Source organism: Paroedura picta, chromosome 6 (genome assembly GCF_049243985.1).
Source record: "Paroedura picta isolate Pp20150507F chromosome 6, Ppicta_v3.0, whole genome shotgun sequence".
Lineage (NCBI taxonomy): Eukaryota > Metazoa > Chordata > Lepidosauria > Squamata > Gekkonidae > Paroedura > Paroedura picta.
Window position 1 is genome coordinate 3,994,480 of NC_135374.1, and position 14,415 is coordinate 4,008,894.

The 14,415-nt window shown below is 51.6% G+C and overlaps 1 protein-coding gene across 3 annotated transcripts in view; it reads right to left on the reverse strand.

Annotated features, from left to right (window-relative positions):
* Positions 1–14,125, reverse strand: part of P2RY6 (pyrimidinergic receptor P2Y6) — a 35,929-nt gene extending 21,804 nt beyond the window's left edge. The window contains exon 1 of one of the 3 annotated variants that reach the window (XM_077341210.1): positions 14,002–14,125. The gene's annotated coding sequence lies outside the window, so the exon portion shown is untranslated. Of the gene's footprint in view, positions 1–1,170; positions 2,029–14,001 lie in introns of those variants that run through there. The other 2 variants (XM_077341215.1, XM_077341214.1) reach the window with 2 other exon arrangements.
* Between the last annotated feature and the right edge of the window lie 290 nt (positions 14,126–14,415).

Consider the following 14,415-nt stretch of genomic DNA (forward strand, 5'->3'; position numbering starts at 1 on the left):
TCTGTGATTCCATGAATCTAAATTCCGTCTAAACCTCCGGAAGAAGTTCCTGAAAGTCAGAGTGGTTTCTGAGTGGAACAGGCTTCCTCGGGAGGTGGTGGGTTCTCCATCTTTGGAGATTTTTAAGCAGAGGCTGGAGAGCCATCTGACGGAGAGGCTGATCCTGTGAACCTGGGCAGATGGTGAGTGGGTGGGCAGAAGGGATTGTGTCTGAGCTTGGCTCTTGTGGCCCTTTCTTGCATGCCCAGAGAAATGCCAATCTCCACTCTGGGGTCGGGAAGCAAATTTCTTCCATGCCAACCAGTTCCCCTGGAGGACCAACAGCAGGGGATGATTTTGCTTCCTGGCACTGGGAGTCAAAGATTTAGTGCCTCTGAATGTGGAGGTTCCACACAGCCACCCCGACAGACTTGCCCTCCATAAATCTATCTAATCCCCTTTTAAAGCGAGTTAATCCTGTGGCCATCCCTACCTCCCCTGGCAACAAATTCCACAACTGATCCCTTTCATTTCCTTTTCTCTGCCCTGAACCTACTTGCCCATTAGCTTCATCGGAGGCCCTCCAGTTCTGGTCCTTTAAGGAAAGGGGGAAGCATTTATCTTTGTCAACTCTCTCCATCCTGTGCAAAATTTTATAATAAATAAATAAAGCTCTATCATGTCCACCCCCTTAGCTGTCACTTTTCTAAAGTCCCAGACTCTCCGACTTGCTCCTCATCTTGGTTGTCCTTCTCTTTACTTCTTCTTTGGAGACACAGAGATCAGAACTAGTCACAGTCTTCCAAATGTGGCCACACCAGAGAACTGTACATGAGCATCACAATATCGGATGTTTTATGTCTCTTTCCTAATAAGCCCTCTTTCACAGGTGCCCCAAATCTTCCTCAGACACTCTGCCGAAGGGATGGCTTACAGCAGGGGTAGTCAACCTGCGGTCCTCCAGATGTTCATGGACTACAATTCCCATGAGCCCCTGCCAGCGAATGCTGGCAGGGGCTCATGGGAATTGTAGTCCATGAACATCTGGAGGACCGCAGGTTGACTACCCCTGGCTTACAGGAAGTGGGGCATCCTGTCCCGGTCCCCGGATCAATCCAATCCCTCCTGCTTTACTCTCTCTGTCACGAGGGGCAACCGGAATCGGTCCAAGGGGAAACCAAAGATTTACACCTGGGGGGAAATGGGGTGGAAGTTCCCACTTCATGCTCCGAGGTCAGAGGTGTGGAGCCGCCTGTCAGTTCGGGATGGATTGATTCAGCGAGAGAGCCGTTTCCAAACCAGGAAGCCACACGAAGAACCAGTTTCGCAAGAAGTCCGTCTGTCTATTTTTGTTCCGCTGCAGGGAAGTGGATGATGAGGGGACGGAGCCCGGCACAAAGAGAGGGGAAAAACAGATCAGGGCTGGCCCGGGAGCGGAAGAGAAACCTGGATGGAAAAGACGCTTGGAAGTTCTGTTTGACCTTCCATGGGCAACAGTGGCCATCGGATCGGGGCCCACAACGGCTTATCCGGAGAGCATCTCCATTCGTAATAAACATCCTCACTTGTTCCTAGCCCTGAAGGTACCAAAACAGGCCCGGGGAAATCCCTCTGGAGCTGCTATTTCCTGAGCTTTCCACCTGCGATGTCACCCAACATTATTCACCATCGTAGCAACCTTAAGGATTATAAATTTGCTTTTCAAAAGAGCCACTGGGATGCTCAGCAATTTTTATTGTTTTATTTATTAACTCTCTGGCTATCCCGCCTTTCGCACGGGGACCCTAGAAGCTTGATCTTTTCCCCCTTCTCTTCCATTTCGTCCTCACAACAACCCTGTGAGGTAGGTCAGGGTGAGAGTCTGGGATTGCCCCAAGATCAAATGGCGAGCTTCCATGGTGGAGAAGATTTGAACCAGGTTTTCTTTTGTTTTTTTAATTATTCTTTTATTAAGGTTTATAGTAATGTAGTACGGAAAAGACAGAAGCTAGATATAGTAACATAAGAATCCCCCAAAGAGGTGTGAATTTAGTTCCCTAACCCCTGAATTTCTCAGGTGTTTGCCTAAGACCTGAAAGACCCCATTTCAAATCCCCACTCCACCGTGGAAGCTCACCAGGGGTCAACCAGGCTGTGGCTCTCTAGATGTCCATGGACTACAATTCCCATGAGCCCCTGGCCAGCATTCCGGCAGGGGCTCATGGGAATTGTAGTCCATGAACATCTGGAAGCCACAGTTTGGCACCCCTGCACTACAGCATGCTGGCAGATGCGTGGTTCTAAGCCTACTGAACTCCACATCCATGGGACCATGGGGGAAAGGCAGAACAAACTTAGCCTCAAATATTATGCTTGTCGTAGTTGACTGCCTAAGCAGGGGAGGCATAGTGAGAAGCCATGTTGTATCAGGCCATGTTGGAGCCACTCCAACACTCTGGGTCACACAGTGGCCAAACCAAGAGCTCCAACAGTGGGGCCAGAACACCAGAGGTCCTTCCACCATGTTCCCCTAAGCACCAGGGCGGCCTTAGTCCCTGAAAATCTGGCTGGCTGGCTTCTGAAATTTCCCCCACGCCATTCCACCCCCCCTTCTCAGAAGCCTGACCCACGGAGCCTTTGCTCTCCCCCTTGCAGAAAACCGAACGGTGACCCATCAAGCTTTCACGCCTCGGCGTCTGCGGTGCGATTTCTGCAGAACTCTGACGGGGCCCGTGCCCGGGCATGCCCCGGAATGGACTGCGTTGGGAAACCACAGCAGCGCTGGCAGGGCAGGCTGTCTCTAACGGCTCCGTGTTATTCCCTGAACAGACGAGCTTCCGAGTTTCAAAACTCATCCCAGCATCCTCCCCATGAATCACTTGGGGAACAAGCAAACAACAGAAATCTGGGCACACCATCAAGGGCAGCATCTAAATCAGGGGTAGTCAAACTGCGGCCCTCCAGACGCCCATGGACTACAATTCCCATGAGCCCCTGCCAGCAAATGCTGGCAGGGGCTCATGGGAATTGTAGTCCATGGGCATCTGGAGGGCCGCAGTTTGACTACCCCTGGTAAATCAACCACAGAAACTTAGCAGACACCGGCAGCTTCAGATAGTTAGTGTGGTTCCAGAAAATGCACGGGATGCAGGGGTGGACCAACAAGACCGGCTTCCGGAGAAGCTGGGGTTGAGCAGGGGTCCCCAACATGGTGCCCTTGGGCACGATGGCCCCCTCCAGCCCGTTTCCTGGCACCCATCAAGAATTTTTGGAAAGCAGGTGGGGCTTTTGCGCAGCGTGGCTTCTGACAACCCCCTGGAGATTGGATTTGCGAAGCAGATTTAAAATAACTTTTCTCCAGAGGCAGCTGCTGTTGCTGTGGGATTTATTCTTCCTCATTTCTCATCTTCATTCCTCCTCCTCCCTGTACCTCACCTCCCTCTGGCTGTTTCTGGCTTTGCTTCCCATGGCAGCCATTTTGTAGCTGCCCCCAAAGGTGTCCAATTGCTCCCAAAAGTCAGGACCCCTGGCTGAGAGTGTCAGATGAGGGTCTGGGAGAGCCCAGTTTCTCCCACCCCCTCTGGCATGGGAATGCGCTGGGAGACCTCGGGCCAGTCCCATGCTCTTGGTCTAGCCTACTTCACAGGGTTGTTGTGAGGATTAACGAGAAACTTATGTCAGCTGCTTAGGGTCCACCTTGGGGAGAAAGGATGGATTTGAAGGAACTGAGCAAATACAGTCAGTCAGTAAATGTTCTCTCTTGCCCGGGAGGGACAGACCAGAACCAACGGGATGAAATTGGCAGTCTTCAAGCAAAGGTTGGAGACACACTTTTCTTGGATGCTTTAGGATGCTTAGGGCTGATCCTGCGTTGAGCAGAGGGTTGGACTAGATGGCCTGTATGGCCCCTTCCAACTCTAGGATTCTATGATTCTATGAAATTAATTCAAAAGGAATTCCATCTATAGATCCGGAAGAAGTTCCTGACAGTCAGAGCGGTTCCTCAGTGGAACAGGCTTCCTCAGAAGGTGGTGGGTTCTCCATCTTTGGAAGTTTTTAAGCAGAGGCTGGAGAGCCATCTGATGGAGAGGCTGATTCTGTGAAGGCTCAAGGGGGTGGCAGGTGACAGTGGGTGAGCAATAGGGTTGTGAGTGTCCTGCACAGTGCAGGGGGTTGGACTAGATGACCCAGGAGGTCCCTTACAACTCTGTTATTATATGATCTTCCATTGAGAGGACCAGGCAGGAGGAGATGGGAAAGATCCTGCCTTCAACCCTGTTGAACTGCTTCCAGTCTGAGTAGAAAATACCTTGATGGTATTGATCAGGTGGTCTGATTCACTAGCTTCATGTGACTCCCCAGTGAACTTCCTCAGCAGAGTTTTGATAGGCAGAGATAGTGGAGACTTGAACCTGGGTCTCCAGCCTCCTAGCACGATGTTCTAGCCACCACCTGAAACAGGCTCTCCTGGTTTAAACAGGGGTTTAACTCTTTTTTGGAATCTTGAGGTGTTTTCCCTGCCGGGCATTTTCCGTGTTCCACCAGGCAAAGGACACCTATCTGATCTTGCTGACAGGAGATGCTTTCGAGAGTCACCGAAGCAAACCAAAGGTCTTCGCCCCGGGCTGTTTACAATCTCCATCTAGCCATTGGGGGCGTGGCCTGCCTGCCCTCCTATGGCAGGAAGGCCTAGAAGCCCAAGACGTCAGCGAGGTGTATGCCCTTGGAAGCATTCTCCTGCAACTGTTAATGGTGACCCCCTTGCCCTGTGATGTTGTCATTTCATAGAATCATAGAATCTTAGAGTTGGAAGGTACCTCCTGGGTCATCTAGTCCAACCCCTTGCACTATGCGGGACACTCACAACCCTCTCGCTCATCCACTGTCACCTGCCACCCCCTTGAACCTTCACAGAATCAGCCTCTCCGTCAGATGGCTCTCCAGCCTCTGTTTAAAAATCTCCAAAGATGGAGAACCCACCACCTCCCGAGGAAGCCTGTTCCACTGAGAAACCTCTCTGACTGTCAGGAACTTAATCCGGAGGTTTAGACAGAATATAGAATCCTAGAGTTGGAGGGGACCTCCTGGGTCATCTAGTCCAACCCTCTGCACTAGGCAGGACACTCACATCCCTCTCGCTCATCCACTGTCACCTGCCACCCCCTTGAGCCTTCACAGAATCAGCCTCTCCGTCAGATGGCTCTCCAGCCTCTGTTTAAAAATCTCCAAAGATGGGAGAACCCACCACCTCCCGAGGAAGCCTGTTCCACTGAGAAACCTCTCTGACTGTCAGGAACTTAATCCGGAGGTTTAGACAGAATATAGAATCCTAGAGTTGGAGGGGACCTCCTGGGTCATCTAGTCCAACCCTCTGCACTAGGCAGGACACTCACATCCCTCTCGCTCATCCACTGTCACCTGCCACCCCCTTGAGCCTTCACAGAATCAGCCTCTCCGTCAGATGGCTCTCCAGCCTCTGTTTAAAAATCTCCAAAGATGGGAGAACCCACCACCTCCCGAGGAAGCCTGTTCCACTGAGAAACCTCTCTGACTGTCAGGAACTTAATCCGGAGGTTTAGACAGAATATAGAATCCTAGAGTTGGAGGGGACCTCCTGGGTCATCTAGTCCAACCCTCTGCACTAGGCAGGACACTCACATCCCTCTCGCTCATCCACTGTCACCTGCCACCCCCTTGAGCCTTCACAGAATCAGCCTCTCCGTCAGATGGCTCTCCAGCCTCTGTTTAAAAATCTCCAAAGATGGAGAACCCACCACCTCCCGAGGAAGCCTGTTCCACTGAGAAACCTCTCTGACTGTCAGGAACTTAATCCGGAGGTTTAGACAGAATATAGAATCCTAGAGTTGGAGGGGACCTCCTGGGTCATCTAGTCCAACCCTCTGCACTAGGCAGGACACTCACATCCCTCTCGCTAACCCACTGTCACCTGCCACCCCCTTGAGCCTTCACAGAATCAGCCTCTCCGTCAGATGGCTCTCCAGCCTCTGTTTAAAAATCCCCAAAGATGGAGAACCCACCACCTCCCGAGGAAGCCTGTTCCACTGAGGAACCGTTCTGACTGTCAGGAACTTAATCCGGAGGTTTAGACAGAATATAGAATCCTAGAGTTGGAGGGGACCTCCTGGGTCATCTAGTCCAACCCTCTGCACTAGGCAGGACACCCACAACCCTCTCGCTCATCCACTGTCACCTGCCACCCCCTTGAGCCTTCACAGAATCAGCTTCTCCGTCAGATGGCTCTCCAGCCTCTGCTTAAAAACCTCCAAAGATGGAGAACCCACCACCTCCCGAGGAAGCCTGTTCCACCGAGGAACCGCTCTGACTGTCAGGAACTTCTTCCGGAGGTTGAGGCGGAATTTCTTTTGCATTAATTTCATCCGATGAAATGTCAGGGATTGAAACTGGGACCTGGGAAGCTGGACAGGATAGACCCTCCCTGGTCTGACCCAGCAGGACTCTTCTTTATATCTTTCAGGGAAAGCCAAAGCGAATTCTTGTTCTGGTTCCATTCAGAAGAAAGCAGGTGGCCTCAGGTATTTCCAAGCCCCTTGAGGAACGTATGCCTAAAATCTTGGCCTTCACTGGCTACAGCAATTCACCGCAAGAGGGCTTCAATCTGCAGCGGCTACTTAATTGCGCCGATCTCCCCAGTTAAATCTTCCTATAAAGGTAAAGGTATCCCCTGTGCAAGCACCGAGTCATGTCTGACCCTTGGGGTGACGCCCTCTAGCGTTTTCATGGCAGACTCAATACGGGGTAGTTTGCCAGTGCCTTCCCCAGTCATTACCGTTTACCCCCCAGCAAGCAAGCTGGGTCCTCATTTTACCGACCTCGGAAGAATGGAAGGCTGAGTCAACCTTGAGCCGGCTGCTGTGATCAAACTCCCAGCCTCATGGGCAGAGCTTCAGACTGCATGTCTGCTGCCTTATCACTCATTAAATCTTCCTATAGCGATGCCTCATTAAGCTCAAGTGCTGCGGAGGAAGGAACCTGCGTGGCAAGAAGGTGGCAGAATCCGTGCGTGCCCCTTTACCCAGGCCGAGATATCGAGCCCTAATGGTTAATCAACACCCAGTTATATCTGGTCCATTTCTCAACTGTTGGCATTCATGCCTAGGTAACTCTGTGCCCCCCGGTGCTGCCAGGTTGAAAGAATCCTTTTTTTTTACGGCCCGTTATTTTCTCCTAAAGAATGTTAATTATTCTCTTGACGTCCAGCCACAGTTCCAACTTTCCTGCCGGCCGACTGCACGGAGTGAGCGTGTAACGGGAATTTCTCAGCCCAATGGTTGTTCTCCAACCTTCTTGGCCCATCCAAAAACTAGCCAAGGCTGTACCTGCTTAGCTTCCAAGATTCATGAGGACCTGGTCAGGGTCCATGTCCCACCTGGAGGCTGGCATCCCAACACCCTGTGTCAGAAATCCCAAAATGTCCCTCACTGGGGAAGGCTGGGGAAAGAATTCGCGTCTGCTCCAAAGCATCTTTTATAAGAGGACAAAGAGGACACAGGCTTGTAGAGTTGGGACAGCTTGTTCCTCACAGACGCTGTCCAGATACTTCCCAGAAGTCCACCCACAGGAGACCCCCCTCCCACGCTGTTTGCCACCCCGATGCCAACGTCCTTTCAATGCCCACTGCCCAATCCCAAATGAATGTGTTTTGCTGGAAGCAACCACCAATTAGGGTTTTTTTTGGCACCGGAACGCTTTTGTCTATTCATTTCTAAGCCTTTTTTGTTATCTCTCTCCTGGGCTGACCGCCCAACAGCAAAAGAATCTTTCGTATTTCTGAAGAAAGCCTTGAAAAGAAAAAAAAACCTGCACCTCTGCACGCCAAGCAATTAGAATTAACACACACTTGAGTAAACAGACTTACTCAGAGCTGGATGGGGCTCAACAGATTCTTGGTGAAGAAAGGAACCCCATGGATTCATCTGCAGCGTTTCAACTGCCAGGAACTGTTTGGTTCAGGGGTAGTCAAACTGCGGCCCTCCAGATGTCCATGGACTACAATTCCCAGGAGCCCATGCCAGCATTCGCTGGCAGGGGCTCCTGGGAATTGTAGTCCATGGACATCTGGAGGGCCGCAGTTTGACTACCCCTGGGTTAGATTAATCGATGCCCCGCCTTTCTCTCCACGGCGGCCTATTTTATCCTCACAACACCCTTGCGAGGTGGGTGAGGCTGGGAGAGTGGTTACTGGCCTGAGATCAGCTGGTGAACTTGCATGGCAGAAGGCAGAGCCTGAATTCGGGTCTCCAAAATGATCGTCCGAAACTCTGACCACTACATCACACTGGCAATTAAGGGCAGGCATGGTAGAGGGGTCAGAATCCAAGAGCAGGAAGGGGACTCCAGGGTAATCTAGTCCAACCCCCTAACAGAACGCAGGGAATTCACAACTACCTGCCCACCCACAATGACCACAATTCCATGCCCAGGTAATCCCTCCACCAAAAATCTCCAGAATCCAGCCTGGCCTGGAAGAAATTCACACACCATCCCCACAGCGGCAATCAACAATTCCCTGAATATGCAAGGAAGGGCCACAAGAGACAAACCCTGGCATATCCCTTCCTGCCCACCCACACACCATCTGCCTAAGTTCTTAGAATCAGCCTCCCCATCAGATGGCTCTCCAGCCTCTGTTTAAGAATCTCCAAAGATGGAGAACCCACCACCTCCCGAGAAAGCCTGTTCCCCTGAGAAACCGCTCTGACGGTCAGGAAAGTCTTCTGGAGGTTTAGATGGAATTTAGAATCCTATAGTTGGAAGGGACCTCCTGGGTCATCTAGTCCAACCCCCTGCACTGTGCAGGACACTCACAACCCTCTCGCTCCTCTACTGTCACCTGCCACCCCCTTGAGCCTTCACAGAATCAGCCTCTCCGTCAGATAGCTATCCAGCCTCTGCTTAAAAATCTCCAAAGATGGAGAACCCACCACCTCCCGAGGAAGCCTGTTCCAGTGAGAAACCGCTCTAGCTTTCAGGAACTTCTTCTGGATGTTTAGCCTAAAATTCTTTTGAATTCATTTCATCCCATTGATTCTGGTCTGACCCTCTGAGCCAATTCTGCTCCGTCTTTTATATGACAACCCTTCGAGTACTTGAAGATGGCTATCCTATCATGGAATCATAGAATTATAGAGTTGGAAGGGACCTCCTGGGTCATCTAGTCCAACCCCCTGCACCCTGCACTATGCAGGACATCATAATTGTCTCCTCTCCAGGCTAAACAAGCTCCCTCAACCTTTCCTCATACAACTTGGTCTCCAAACCCCTCACCATTTTCATTACCCTCCTCCGGACAGGCTCCAAATGTCAGACTTTCTAAAAGACCAGAGTTCGAATCACGACTGAGCCATAAAACTCCCCAAGTGACCCTGGGCTAGTCCTTCTCACAGCCGTTCTGCCCTGACAGCGTTGTCGTAAAGATAAAAGTGGGAAAGGAAGAAGAGCAGGATAAAAAAATCAGTGAAGCCACCAGCTAAAGAGAGTTAATCATTGGCCAGGCGGCTACAATAAGAAAACTTCCAATTACTCTGGGGTGATTGGTCCCCAGTGCAAAGAAAGGTGGGGGATAAATAAATGCATCTTAGCCCTGATCTAGGAGCCTTGGCCACCTCTTGCAGCAGGGAATTCCCAGGCTAGTCGCAAGCTCTGTGAAGATTTTCGTCTCTTAGCAACCTAGTAGCTGTGAATTTCCTGTCTTCTGCGGGGGGGGCTGGACTAGATGACCTTGGGGATCCCTTAAAGCTCTAGGATTCTGTGATTCTACTGGCAGTCCAGGTCACTGGGCAACTACACCATTTCAAGGGAGAATCACACGGGGAGGGAAACCGGTTCAGGTGGGCGGCAGGGGGAGGCAAAGTTTGAGGCCAGTGGGATGAGGCAACAGAGGAAAGTTTGAGGCCGGCTGGTCTGAAGCAACAGAGCAAAGTTTGAAGACCTTGAAGGCAAAGTTTAATCTCTGGTAGAAGCTTCTGTGTATACTGCCGCTTCTTGAAACAGATTCCCTCTGCCATTACAGGTCGGTACAGACATTGTCTTCTTATTCATGCAATTTTATTGGAATTACTTGCAGACGTTGTTTTATTATTAATGTCACTAAAGTCATTAAAGAGAGCCAGCTTGGTGGAGTGGTTAGGAGTGAGGACTTCTAATCTGGTAAGATGGGTTTGATTCCCTGCTCCTCCCACACATGCAGTCAGCTGGGTGACCTTAGGCTAGTCGCAGCACTGATCAAGCTGTTCTGACCGAGCAGGAATCTCAGGGCTCTCTCAGCCTCACCTATCTCACAGGGTGTCTGTTGTGAGGAAAGGGAAGGAGAATGTAAGCTGCTTTGAGACTCCTTCGGGTAGAGAAAAGCAGCATATAAGAACCAACTCTTCTTCTTCTTCAGTAATCTCAGGGCTCTCTCAGCCTCCCCTCCCTCACAGGGTGTCTCCTGTGGGGAGAGGAAAGGGAAGGCGACTGGAAGCCGCTTTGAGACTCCTTCGGGTAGAGACAAGCAGCATCTAAGAACCAATCCTCCTTCTTCATTTTTATTGTTTGATTGGCAATGTAAGTTCAAACTGTTGTTCACTGCCCCAAAACAGCAAGCCCAAGAGGGGCAGTAGATAAAGTGATCTATAAGTAAAGAAATCCATCAAGAACAGAAGGGCGAATTAGAATCAAGACGCATAAGGAACGGAGCCATAAGCATAGCTAAGATTGGATCAAGTCAGCGGGTAAAACCTGTGCAGAGCAGCAAACCAGAACACAAATCAATAACTTAATGGAATTCTCTTCACCCGCTTTCCCCAGGCCACGTTTGTCAGACGGTTTCTGCATCCCAGTTTCGGCCCAAACTGAAAAACCCCAAGACCACCCTGTTGTCCTTATCTGCAAAACCAACACGGAGACCACCTCCTTCTCCCTGAATGCACATCGTGAACAGAAACAAGCAAACCGGAAACTTGTTGATAAAATAAGAAGAATCACAGTGGCACGCAATCCCAGATAAGCCAGTGACATACCAAAAAAGAAGAAACAATCATCTCTAAACTGTTTTAGTGTGCTCAGCTGGGTGGAATGCACACCCCCAAAGCCCGTGAGGACACTGTAAATATTAAACATGCCTTTATTGCAAACAGGAGTTCATTTGTTCATTCATTTGTTCATTCATTTGTTCATTTGTTCATTCATTCATTCATTCATTCATTGTATTATTAGATTTCTATCCTGCCACCTCTCCAAGGACTTGTGCTGGCTAATAAATAAAACCATTAAAAGCCCATAAAAACCCGATAACAGCAATAGCCCCAGCAACAAAATTGGCAGAAACTTTCTACCCCTCCCCATAACAGCCACCCTAAGTAGGGTGGGCCAGATGTTACTGTGGGGACCTGATCCAACGGAGGGGCCTGGTGGATCTTAACTCTGGTCTCACCCAAAGACCTGGCAGAAGAGCCCCGTGTTGCAGTCCCTGCAGAACTGGGCCAAAATTGGTAAACAAGGCAGCTGTCTCAACACAGTCTGCATATGGGTCCTCCAAGGTGTTCTAGTTAGGAGCCTATCAGCTGCATTCTGCACCAGCTGGAATTTCTGGGTCAAGGAGAAAAGAGAGTAGAGCGGGACAGGTAGGGCGCTAGTTGCCTCACGTGGCAAAATAGAAAAACGCAGCGTGGGCTATTCCCGTGACCTGGGCGTCCGTAGAATGGGAGGCATCACAACACCCCCCCCCCAGATTCCTTGCCAAGGGTGAGATGTTGAGCTGCAACCCAGCCACGACAAATGTCCTGCCACCTTTCTGCTCAGCCACAGGACCTCCGTCTTGGAGGGGCTGAATTTCAGGAGACTCTGCTCTAACCATCCAGAAATGGCTTCCAAACATCTGGCAAATTTATTTGGGACGGGGGAGTCCGGGTGGCCGTCCATGAGGAGCTAGAGCTGGGCGTCCTCTGCATAGTGGTGACATGACTCCAGACCAGCTGAGCCAGAGGGGGCATAAAGATGTTTATTATTATTATTATTGTATTTTAAATTATTATTATTGTATGTTAAATAGCATGGGGTGAGTACCACCCGCTGTGATAGTCCCCCTCCCCCAAAGCCACCTTCTGTGTTTTGGTCCCAGAGAAAGGAGCGCAGCCACTGAAGAGCTGTCCCCTGAATCCTGGCCCCAGAAAGACGGTGGGCCAACAATTCTTACCCTGCTTTTCACTGCCCGGAGAAGACTCAAAATGGTTTACAATCGCCTTCCCTTCCTGTCCCTACAACAGACACCCTGTGAGACAGGTGAGGCTGAGAGAGCTCTGAGAGAACTGTTCTAAGAGGTCTCCGAGCTAGCTGCATGTGGAGGAGTGGAGAATCAAACCCAGACTGCCAGATTAGAAGCCGTTGCTCTTAAGCACTACACTGGTCGAGTGGTACCTTTAAGACCAACAAAATTTAATTCTGGGTATAGGCTTCCTCAGAGGGGAAGACCTGTGGGTAGCAGCAAATTAGCTTCAGGTGGGCTGCAAAGTCTGAGTCCAGGGGCTCCCCAAACTACGCTACTGCAACCTCATCTATATTCACTGCTCTGTTCCTTATGCACCTGGGCAGGTAGTTGTGAATTTCTTGCATTCTGCAGCGGGTTGGACTAGATGGCCCCTGGAGATCCCTTCCAGTTCTAGGATTCTATGACTCATCTTGACTCTAAGTAGCCCTTCCGGGCAACAACCCCCCCCCAACACACACACTTACACACCCCTAAATGTAAAGCTTGAGGGAGTCGGTTTGGAGTTTATCTATCAATTTCTACACCACCCCTCTTGGACTGAAGCTTATGCCCAGAATCACACTCTGTTGGTCTTAAAGGTGCCGCCAGACTCAAAACTTTGTTCTGTTGCTTCCGACCCACACGGCGACCCACCTAGGACTATATTCAACAATATACGAAGAGCATGCAGCAACCTTCGCTAGGTTGATCCCTTCCTTTCCCTTAGCATGTTAAACTGGAATCCAGTGGTGTTTATTTATTACTTTAATGTACCGAATTTATAGTCTGGCTCATTCGCCGGGACTGGGTCAATACAATTGGAAAAAATGGGACGTTTTATAATGCACGCGTTAGCAGGGGTAGTCAACCTGTGGTCCTCCAGATGTGCATGGACTACAATTCCCATGAGCCCCTGCCAGCGAATGCTGGCAGGGGCTCATGGGAATTGTAGTCCACGAACATCTGGAGGACCACAGGTTGACTACCTCTGCGTTAGAGTATTTGAGGGCTGGAATGGCCAGAAAGAAAGAGAAGCACAGCCTAAGTATTAAGACAACCCATTCAGTGGAACAAAAATTGCATAATAGGGACCCACCTACAATAAAGTGTACAAAACAGGAGCGCTTAATCCAGGTGAAGTTTGAGCCCAGTGGCACCTTTAAACCCAGCAAAGTCTTCCCCCATCCCCTCCTGCCTGGTCCTTTCAATGGGAGATGCCAGGGACTGAACCCGGCACCTTCTGCGTGCCACACAGGGGCTCTGCCAGCGAGCCTGTCTTCCCCATCCCCTCCTGCCTGGGAACCAGGGACTGAACCTGCCAGCTTCTGCATGCCATGCAGGGACTCTGCCACCGAGCCAGCCCCTCTCCTGGGGGGCCTCCTGGGGTCTCAGGTCTTGCCCACCCCCTCCTGCCTGGTCCTTCCAACGGGAGATGCGGGGGGGGGGGCTGAACCTTCTGCATGCCAAGCAGGGGCTCTGCCAGCCCCTCTCCTGGGTGACCCTCCCGGGTCCTCCCCGTCCCTCCTGCCTGGTCCTTCCAACGGGCCCTTCTGCCGGACAAGGGGGGGCTCTGCCTGCCACTGAACCCGACGGCCCCTTCGCCAGGCAAGAGGCGCAAGGCGGCTAAGCTCTGCGGTTCCGATGCCCTCTGCGGCCGGGCTCCGACGCGGGGCTCCGAAGGGCGGCCCAAAGCGGCCCCGGAGTCGCTTCTCCCCTCCCGCCTCGCCCCCCGCGCCCCCATCTCCAGCGGGGCGCCCGCGGTCCCCTCCCGGCCTTACCTCGCAGCGTCTCCCGGGGCCGCCCCGTCGGACGAAGCGCTCGAGCCGCTGCCGGAGACTCGCCGCCGCGTGGGAAGCGCCGCTCCAGCTCCAGCTCCAGCTCCAGCCCCGGCGGGGAGGGGAGGGGAGGGGAGGCGGCCGGGCCCGCCCCCGCCTCGACGGCCAAGCCCGGCCTTCCGGAACACCTGCGCGGCCTTTACAAGGACAGGGCCTGGTTGGAGGGGGGCCCCGCGGCGCACGTTGCCAACCTCCCGGTGGGGGAGGGAGAACTCCCGGAATCACGCGCTCTGCCCATCAGTGCCTCTAGAATACCTGCTGCTGTTGTTAATAGTATATATATTATATAATATTATATAATAATATTATATTATTCTATCGCACCCTTCCCCAATAGGCTCAGGGTGGGACACTTCT